Below are 11,261 nucleotides of genomic sequence, written 5' to 3'. Positions count from 1 at the left end.
CTCTAGCCTCACTGCTCTCCCTTAATCTCTTTGAGTGTAAGAAACTTAGCTCTTTATTATTGCATCCTCTGAAGTGCCTAAAACACATATGTTGTATTTTCTGTATATATACATGTATCCTTGTTGAATGAATGAATAAATGAATGATGAAACACTTCAAGGGCTGAGGGTGTAATTCAGTGGTAGAGTGCTTGCCTGCTCTCTGTACTGCAAAAAAAAGTACGGCAAAAAAAAAAAAAAAAAAAATTAAAAAGCACTTCAAGATTTTTTTAATATTGTTTTGAAAGATCTTCTCATAGTGCATTCATATGCTTCTCTTTTAGACTTTATTTAGTGGTTTTTATTAGGAATAATCATAAACTGTCTATGTTTCCATTCCACTGTATTTTTCAATTCATGCAAATTGTGTAATTTTATTTGCCTTCAACAGACCTTTTCAAAAAAATATTAGTAACAATGTAAGGCTTATGGAATTTCTTTGGTTCAGTTATGTGATTTATGTGTCCTAAGGCATCCATGCGATTTGATTCCAGCCTATGAAGTACCTTCTGGGTGAGTTTTCACGAAAATTTCAGGAGGTCACATTTGTGTTTTCTTTTTGCAATGTAACTGTTTTTCAGATGTTTTTCTTTTATCAGTGAGAAACTCTGTAGTATAACTCTTAATTTAAACAAACATAATAAATATACAGAGAAAAAGGATGGATAATATTATCATTTTCTGTCTCAAGAAAAATACGATTGTGACAAATTAAAGATGAATCCCTGTTAGAAACAGCACAGTGTTCTACTTTAAATCCGCTTGTGAAAAAAGTAAGTCTGCATACCCCTCCCATATGACATCCCCCAAATGAACCTAAATTGGCTTTTGTCAAGGACCACAGGAAGCTCCTCTTAAAAACATTTTCCTGAGCAGCAAGCCCTGGTATGGGCCTTGTCTCTTTTGACTCCTACTTATTTAAAGGAAGTCTATTCACCAGGAGATTGGAACCCAAAGGAGTTTGATTCTACCCACTCTGAGCCTCATGTGTAGCATGGATTCTGACCTTCAATTACACCAGACTCTTAATAAAACTACCTTCTTCTCTTTGGTGTCAAAGATTGACTTAAAAGGTTTTTTGAACTAATAGATTAAATTACTCGTTAGGCCAAAGGGCTGCGGTGTAGGATTATATCAGATGTAAGGAAGAAACAAATTATTAAGAGGATATGAAGGTAATAAATCTTCCTTTCTAAGTAATACATGAAGTGCTTATTTTATTGCTGAGACTGAAATATTAATATAAGTTTTCTTGAAGGGGCACCTGCACCTAATCCATAATTCTCCACACTGCTAGAAATGTGATCATTAATGCTCATTGGTCTAATAATATACACTTAATGCAATATTCTTTATATTGCCACCTCTGAGCATACATTATTTTTTATCAGGCAGTTAATAATTTCAATGAGTGAAAGAAAAATAATTAAGTTTATTCAAGAGCTTTCCAGGTTGTTCTTACAATGATTGCTTATGTTCATAAAATCAGTAACATCATAAAATTGACGTTTTTATAGTGTTCGTCTCAATTGAATTTGCCTTGATGTTGGAGAAGAGAATAAGGAAGCACAGAATTATGAGATGTTCAAGGGGAAGAAATCTGTCTTGCTGCATGGTTACTCTAGCCCCTGGCACAACATACAGTAGGTAACCTTAGACATTTATTCAACAAATTTAACTAGAAAAATAATTTCACAATCAATTTTCAAATATAGAAACTTAGATATATCAGATATCACTGTAATGTCTCCTGAACTGATTTTCATGTCAGGACTCAGATTATACTTTCATTAAAAGATATAGATTTGACCAGGTGTGGTGGTATATGCCTGTAATCCCAGCAGCTCTGGAGGCTGAAGCAGAAAGATCAAGAGTTCAAAGCCAGCCTCAGCAAAATCGAGGTGCTGAGAAATTCAGTGAGACCCTGTCTCTAAATAAAATACAAAATAAGGCTGGGAATGTGACTCAGTGGTTGAGTGACCCTGAGTTCAATCCCGGTGCCAAAAAAAAAAAAACAAAAAAAACCAAAAACGTAAGTTGCTAAGTATTTGGATTTCAATTTGGGGGGCAAGGGGAGATAATGAGGTATGTTTCATATAAGGTATATAGAATGCTTTTAGACAACATATTTTCAACCGTCCAGTTTATTTTATAAATGAACATTCATATATATATGTGTGTGTGTGTGTGTGTGTGTGTGTGTGTGTATATAATCATATCTCATCTCACAATACATGCATCTTCACTTTTCTGTTTCTTTTTTTCCCTCCTCACCACTTCCCTAAGCATTTCTAATCCACACCAGTTTCTCTTCTCCCAGAGTCCTCATCATTGAGAAAGATTTAATATAATCTAATACGATGCACTTTTCATCAACTTACCCCATTCAAGAGCAACTCTTAATCCAAAACTAAATTGGATAAATGAAACATTGGAAAGTAAAGTGTCCCTGGAAACTACACAGTATTAAAATTCTTCAAGGAATTGGTTTGTAGAACTCAGACACCTTTGCCTACCCCTTCTAGGTGCACTTTCATCAAATTCATCCAGAGTCTGGGTTCCACTTGTGCTGTTCAATGACGGAAGGAAACGGTGAATATTTCTGAGGAGTCAGCTAGAGAAGTGATTACCAAGAAGAAAAAACTATTGTTCAAACAACAGTTTTTATTTATTTGTTTTCTTAAATATCCCCACATTCATCACAATTGATTCTTGTGAAGGTCAGGCTTTAGTAGTACACATGAACCATGCTGTATATGTTTTTAAAATACAGATTATTGAGTTCTACAACTATTTCCAGAATTTCCAGTATTAGGAAACATAAACTAATTTTAAAACTTCTCAAAATTTCTTGTGAGTGAAACCTTCATAGAGACAGGATTTGGACCTCGTTCTTTGACAGTTTCAAAGAAGAGAGAATAGTTTGATGGCATTCTAATGTAGTTTAATGGGTTCTAAAATAATTTGATGGTTTATAGATATTCTACAATGAACTTTAATCAAGTAGTATCCTGAATCTCTGGCCCAAAATATCTTAAAAATGATTCATGCCCTTACTTATCACATATACACACATATACAAACACACACCAATATGCAAATCAATATAGAAATTGGAGTACGGACAAACTAGTATATTGTATGTGTGATTTTTTAAATTTATTTTTTATTTTTAGTTGTAGATGGACACAATATCGTTATTTATTTATTTATTTTTATGTGGTGCTGAAGATGTAACTCTGTGACTCACACATGCTAGCTAGGCAAGTGATCTACCCCTGAGCTAAAACCCCAGCCCCTGTAGGAATGATTTTTAATCACAATTAAATACTTTCTTTAGAACATTACATTATTTTAATGTTTACCACATATGAAAGTATTGATGATATAATGTTTTCTGTTGCTCATTAATGATGGGATAATAATGTGATTTCCAACTTTATGTATCTTAGTGTCTACTGCTTTATAGAGAAAACTAATAAAGAGATAAATCTAAAAATAATAAAGGGGATGAAATACATAAATTAAAGTATTATAGCTGAAGAGTACTTATACTTTATAAGTCTATTTTCCTCTAGTATATGAAACTCTTATATGACTATGAAAAAAATTAATGAACCTTCCAAGCCAATTTCCACCTTACCTTTAGATGACCATATTTCATCAAAAAAGAAAATACAACCAAAGTCTACTCAGAATAGTTTGACTTTAGACTTAATTTTCATTCCTACCATTAATTAGTCTAGATTTCCTTTATTTAATATGAATCTTTGGTGATTATTATAATTGGTTTTATGTGTGAGTTTATTTTATAATGTGTAAAAGGAAAAATATGTGCCCCTTTTTGATTAGTCAAAATATTTATGTAATACATAAGATCTCTAAATTGAAATAAACAGAGAACTTTCAAATATTTTTAATTTATAGATTCTGAAGCATCATAGTTTCTCTTGTGAATAGAAAGATATTTTTCTTCAAAGCTACTGCAAGTTCTCCTGACAACACATGATTTAGAATTTTAATAGTCCATATTTATTGTTTAGAAACACAAAATGACTACTCCCATATTCAATTTTCTATTTCATTATTGAGAATTTTTTTCTGCTTTTTTAAATAAAATTGAAATCTAAAAGTAGATTTCTCACTCACTCCTTCTCCCCACCATCCTTCAGGGAAGAACAAAATACACCAGAATCAGTTTCTTATCTCTTTTGCTTGAGGTTATGTCAGTGCTAGATTATTCAATTAAGCACATCCTGAGGCTACCATCAAAGGAATAGAGATAGAGTGAGAGATAGACACAGATACACATAGATAAATGGATACACAAATACAGTTATAATAATATAGATATCAGAAAAAAATTGATGTTTGATATCACTAGGGAGACATTATGACAAAAATTAGAAAGATGGAACTGGTTGTTTTATATTTGTTTTACAAGCCAGTTTATTTTAATTCAAAATTTGAATAAGGGGCAATATCATTTTTTTTGTTTCAAAAAAATGTGGGCCTAATTGGGTATAAATATATATAATGAAAAAACAGCAGAAGCAGGAAGGCCTCCTTCTCCTTACCCTTCTTCCCTGAAGCCGACCATGGAGCAGGGAAGGCTGCCATCTAACCTTCTCCCCTCACATCCCCTGAAGATTCTCCCTAATCCCAGAAGGAAGACATGTCACATAGAATGCTCAAAAGCATCTGAACCCACAAGACTTGTTAAATTCCCTTCAGTTTATTACCATTGGATTAGATCTTTTTTGTTGTTGTTCTGCAATCATTACTTCAGCACAACTATGCACAAAAATACAAGATTTTTTCTCTATTTAATTCTGAAGGATTTTTCTTAATAGATTTTATTTTTTTAAATACATGACAGTGGAATGCATTTACAATTCTTATTACACATATAGAGCACAATTTTTCATATCTTTATATATAAAGTAGGTTCATTCCAATTCATGTCTCTATACATGTACTTTTTTTTTGCATTACAATTCTTATTACACATAGATACCACAATTTTTTATATCTCTGTTTGTATATAAAGTATGTTGACACCCAATTCGTGTCTTCATACATGTACTTTGGATAATGATACTAACCCACAAAATTATAATTATCTTATATTAGACAAAGGTGCCAAAAACATGCACTGTAGAAAAGATAGCATCTTCAACAAATGGTGCTGAGAAAACTGGAAATCCATATGCAGCAAAATGAAATTAAACCCCTATCTCTAAACATGCACAAAACTTAACTCAAAATGCATCAAGGACCTAGGAATTAAACTAGAGACTTTGTGTCTAATAGAAGAAAAAGTAGGCCCTAATCTTCATCATGTGGGATTAGGCCCCAACTTCCTTAATAAGACTCCTATAGTGCAAGAATTAAAACCAAGAACCTGAAGGCTTTTTCTTATAATTTGTCTTCTCTTAGTGGGGTCCCAGGTGCAAATTTGTGACCAGCAAATAAAAGGTACTACTTTCCCTCACCTACAGGCCAAGATCAATATGGACTCTAAAGGCATTTTGCTCTATATTATTTCTACAGAAATATTTTTTTCTACAGAAATATTTTTTCTCTATTACTGCAAATAATAGGTTTATGACATGAAATTAATTTAAAAATTCAACAACAATAATTTGAATAGATAGGACAGTGGAAGGCAGGCAGAGCTACAGGTAATTAAAATGCAAGGTGGGGTATAATTTTTTGAGGCTGTAATTCTGATGTGTGCGAATGAAGATTTTATGTAGGAGGAAGCATTTGAGCTGAATGTGTGAAATTTTGACAGCCTGAATTTAGGAGAAGGGCAAAAAGCATAGAAGTGGAAAAATAGAGTATTCTTTAAAAAAAGACAAGTTGCTTTTTATGCCCAAACTGAATTGTGGCTTGGAAGCATGATGTAAAAAAATAAATAAATAAATAAGAGAAGAGAATCATAGATCAAAGTAAAAATTTGCATTTCATTCTGTAGGCATTGTTGACCCAAGTGAAATATTTAGTAAGAATATGACATGATCAGACCCATGCTTTAGGAAACAGACTTGTGCATTCTCTAGAAGAGAGTAAGGGTAGAAAAATCATTACAAAGTCCATGCAGTAGCCTGGGTAAGAGGCCTCACCATAAACCAACAAGAAACCAAGTGTAACACACATATTCTTATCACTGTGTAAGTACTATATAAGGAAATATATGATTTAAACTAAAATAGAGACATACTGGATAAAAGAATGAAAAAGACTGGAAAGGTATTGCAGAGTGTTAGTTTTCTATAATTATAATTCAATACCTGAAATAATTAACTTATAAAGAGAAATGGTTACTTTGGCTCTCAGTTTGTAGCGTTCCAGTCTCTGATTGACTGGACTCCTAGTTTGGGGTCTGTGGAAAAGCAATATATCATGGCAGGAGTGCGTGACAAAACAAAAGGGCTCTCACTTCATGACCAGAAACCAAAAGAAAGGGAAAAAGAAGCAGCTAGAGCCCCATAATTCCTGCTCCAGTACATAGCCCCCATGAGCTAGACCTCACCTCTTAAAGATTCTACCACCTCCTAATAACACATCCGAGGGACCAAGCATTCAACACATGGGCCAATTCAGAATCTACACTATTAGATTAAAGGCCCCCCCAATGGGGGCCATTCAGAATCTAAACTATTCCACAGAAAGAGAGCATGACACGTTTTGTAAAAACTTCATTTCATCTTGATTCATCAGAACCCACCTAGCTATTGTTGAGACATCGTTGACATTACACAAAGTACACTAACTTAAAGTGTGCAATCAAATGGCTGTGAGTGTATCTAGAGTGTTGTCTATCTATCACCTTTATCTAACTTGAGAATGTTTTATTAACCACCAAGGATATTTTATGTTCACTAGTGGTTACACACTATCTCTACCCACTTCTCCCAGCCACAAGCAACAACTAACCCAGTCCGTGTTTTTCTTGCTTATATTTTCTGTTGAGCTCTAAGTTAGTAAACACTTAAGTCTTTAGTGATAAACAGTTGGCTTGTGCTAAACATTATTTTGGAGCTCAGTTCATTTTAACATCTTTTGATAACACACACACACACACACACACACACACACACACACACACCTTAAAGTATTTTTATGGCATATCACCCTTGCCTCTACTTCTCTTGGAATTGGTAGACAATAGAGGCCCTGTTGCCACTGAAAAAGACAGTGAAAGGGAATAATTTGTGCTGTAGGAACTAAGTGATGCTAGAAGCTTAAAGGCCCCTTACTTTTTCGTATTTCTGTGGGGGTTGCAATATTGATCTCTGGAAGGAGATGGTGTAATACTATCTGATGAGGCCAGCACTAGTTCTGGAGGTGTAGATTCCCTAAGTCTATAACAAGGCTTACTTCATTTGGGTATAGAAGACTCAGTCTGGACCAAGTCATAGATCATGTTGTAAGTATGGTAGATCTTTCATGAAACTCTACCCAAAGTCCCATGTGAAATTGAGATGGTTCCTATCAAATTATTCTCTTTTCTCAAGGAAGTTAAACCTTTGGGGAACACTCTGACATCTCCAAGCTACTGCTTGATCCTAGGGTTTTATGTAGCTTGATTAGATATATTGGTACATATTTTATGATTATAATAGTAATGAGAAAGAAATGACAAATATTGTTGATAGTACCTTTACAAATGAGAATATTTTTAGACATGTTACACAGCTGGTTCACAATAATTCTCAACCATCTTCCACATGAATTCATCAAGTCAAACTTCTATCAACCCTCAAAGGTTATCTTTCCAAGATTGTTTTTGATGATTTAAAAAGATCATGAATGAAAACACTGTGTAAATGAACAGTAATATAGTATAAATATGGTTATTTCTGTGTGAAGTAGTCCAGATTGCCTTGGCCTTACTAGCAGGAGAATGGTGTCTCATTCTTTGAATGTTACTGGTGTCTATGAAGCTTTTCAATGCACAAAGCACTACACGTCTTACTGGGCCCATTACCCCTGGATGGTTCAAACCACCAACTCACTATTCATTCACACTCTCCTCAGGAATAGTAATTTTACATTGGATTTAAATTCTCCAGCTTCAGAAGGCAATTTAATCCCAATGTTATTCATTGCCCTTCTTCACTGTGTATATAGTGAGCTCTTGGGTTATAATTCCCTTTATATGAACAGTTCTTTTATCTAGGTTTCAGAGTCAAAGGATTTTGACAAAGATAATATGATAAATTTCATATTACTTTTATACAGAACTGATTTCTTAAAGACATGAAAAATAAATTACTTAGTATTCACATATTATTTATAATCATTAGCTAGTTACAACACATCTCTTGATATTTAGCTGGCTTGTAACCTAGTGTAGAATTATGGTAACTTCTGGATTTACTAAGTTAAGTCCCTTTCACAAATGTTCATCCAGTAATTGAATTGGTTTTGCTTCTTTGCAGTGTTTAAAGCTGTCCAGAAAAGAAACTTCAGTTGTATTCTCAATGAACCACTGTTTACAGAACTCCAAGTTCCTAAAGTCTATTATATTTAATGTTACAAAATAGCTTACTCTTTTTGTTGCTTAAAAAAAAAATAGGCTGGAAACTGTGTGAACTTGACTTTTCTTTCAGAGATGGTAAAGTTACGTAATTTATTTTATGATAATAGAACCCATTATATTCAGAGAAAGCCATAATTAAAGATTTTTATATAAGAACTTTTAAAGAGTCTGTTGTACTATAAACACAAATACTTGATTTTGTGCCTACTTAATGTTTCAACAGTATGAGAAATTAAACAGTTGACTTACGTTACTTAGTGTTTCCATAAAGGTTTCTTAGGGAAATAAAAACAAATACACATAAGGTACTATAATGCTAGAGTAGCAGAGAAAAAAAGAAATAAGTTTTGTTTATATTTAAATATACATTCAACTTGTGGTCACTGTAAAAATCATTAACTGTTATTGAGCAAACCTATTCATATATATTTTATAAACCCTGTTTACTTGTAATATGCAACATAGAATCTACTTGCACAGAGTCAACACTTAGAGCTCATAAATATTAAAGTCAAAGCCTGATCTACTATGCTATTTTTCCCAATGGATCTGTGATATCAATAGCATAGAAACCACAAAAGTTGTGTGGTTTGTTTATGATTTCTACATAGCTTCATTGAGACCAAGTATTTTTTCCTATGCATTAGAGATTAACAAAGGTAACCCTGGAAACACAAACTAATATGACTTTGTATATCCTGATTACCTCCATGACACAATTCTGTGCAGGGTCACATTTGCTAAAAGTAGAAACCAGGCCACTGAAAGAACCCTTGGATTGCTTCAAATAGAGGGATCTTACAAAACTGATTGTCAGCAGCACTGTCTAAAATCTTTCAGGGAAAAGTAAGAAGTAAAGTGATTTGAACTAAGTTTACTGATAGCACATAAGGCAGGCCACCATCACAAAATTTTATGGACAATGGATGCTATTTTTAGTGTGTCACCTCTTTAAGAGTGTTTTAATCTGATGAAGTCTATATTTTAGAAAACAATTCATATTTCTTAGGAGAAAAGTTTTTTGATAATATTCCTCATTAGGTCTGCATTTTGGGAGTAGACTGTCAGGTCACAAAGTTGTTGTTATTGTGTGCGTGTGTGTGTGTGTGTGTGTGCGTGTTTTAATTTTAATTTTTTTTTTTTTTTGCAGGGGATATTGAACCCAGAGGCACTTAACCACTGAGGCATATCCCAAGCCCTTTTTATATTTTATTTTAAAACAGGATCTTGCTAAGTTGGTTGGGCCTTACTAATTTGCTGAGGCTGTCTTTGAACTTGAGATCCTCCTGCCTCAGCCTCCATGCCACTGTGATTACAGGTGGGTGCCACTGTCCTACCTTGTTATTTTGTTTTGTGTGATTGGGTTACACTGTTATTTTCCTTTCTATTATAGCATGCTTGCTTTGTCTTGGAAACATTTTTAAGGATCCTTTCTACCTAATTAATTTTGTTTCTTGCTTGTCTCCTCAAAATGATTTCTTTATAAAGTAACATGCGAGTTATTTTTTTTCTTGTGAATTTTTCACCCATTCTTTTGATACTCAAAAATTCTTTTCATTTCACATTGCTAACACAAACCCTCTGGGCTTTCAGGTCCATGTCATGCGAGAAGTCCATTTCTGTTTAACCACATACCTTGTGCAAAATATTCTTTTGGCTTTGAATCTCTAAAAATTCAAGAGTTTTACATGTTACATCCAGAGATTTAAATGTCATTTTCTGTCATCAACCAGAATATTGCTGTGTTTGTGTCTCAAAACTTAAGTGAGGTAAAATAACATTTTTTACATTCTGAAATCAGTTAAAGAGAAGCCCTAAAAGAAATAATAATTTGCAGTTTTTAATATTCATGAACTTTTACAATTTTATGTGATTTCCCTTTAAGAAGTAACCAATAAACTTTACTAATAAGCAAAGGGTAAAATACAAGCTCTTCATTTTGCTAATAAGCAAAGAAGCACAAGTTTATTCCAAATCTGTCCCAATTTACTCACAAAAAAAATAGAAACAAGAGCTCAGTAGCATGCATTTAAGAATGAACCAATCATCACGAAAATGTCCAGAGGACAGGGACTTTTCCTGCAGTGTCCCCAGGTTACCAGGAAAGTTTTGCTGTCTATTTCTAACCATAAAGATTTTCACCAATCTTCATTTTCGAGTCAAGATGAAAATAACATCTGAAATCGGAAGAAATAAGAAACATTCCAACTTATACATTGACTTTCTATGAAATTGCCAAAATTTGTTATGATAACTTCATAAGGGACTGTAAATCTCTTTGCCAATAAAATCAGATGTTACCTAGATGACAAGTTTCCTGGAAATCATTTTCAACGACTCTCTATCAATAAAGCATCTTCTAACAGACCTTAAAATGCAATTATTTTCTGGTTTTTGTTTATCATGCATCTCTGTTAAAAAAAAATAACAACAACACTTTTGAATGTGTTCTATGCCAAAACCTCATCATCCTTAGCACATGTATGTATAGAACAAAGCAAGACCATTATCCACCAAGGGTTACAGATAAGCTATGCTCTCTATAGGAATGTGAGTATGTTCTATTTTGACTCACTTTCTCAAGGCCTATAGAAAATTGTTGGTGTGTAAGAAAACACCAAATTATTTTTTTTTAACTTTTTAAAATATTTATTTTTTAGGTGTAGATGGA

Source organism: Callospermophilus lateralis, chromosome 4 (genome assembly GCF_048772815.1).
Source record: "Callospermophilus lateralis isolate mCalLat2 chromosome 4, mCalLat2.hap1, whole genome shotgun sequence".
NCBI classification, from domain to species: domain Eukaryota; kingdom Metazoa; phylum Chordata; class Mammalia; order Rodentia; family Sciuridae; genus Callospermophilus; species Callospermophilus lateralis.
The sequence above is the reverse complement of the archived record's forward strand: the minus strand, read 5'-3'. Positions refer to the sequence as shown.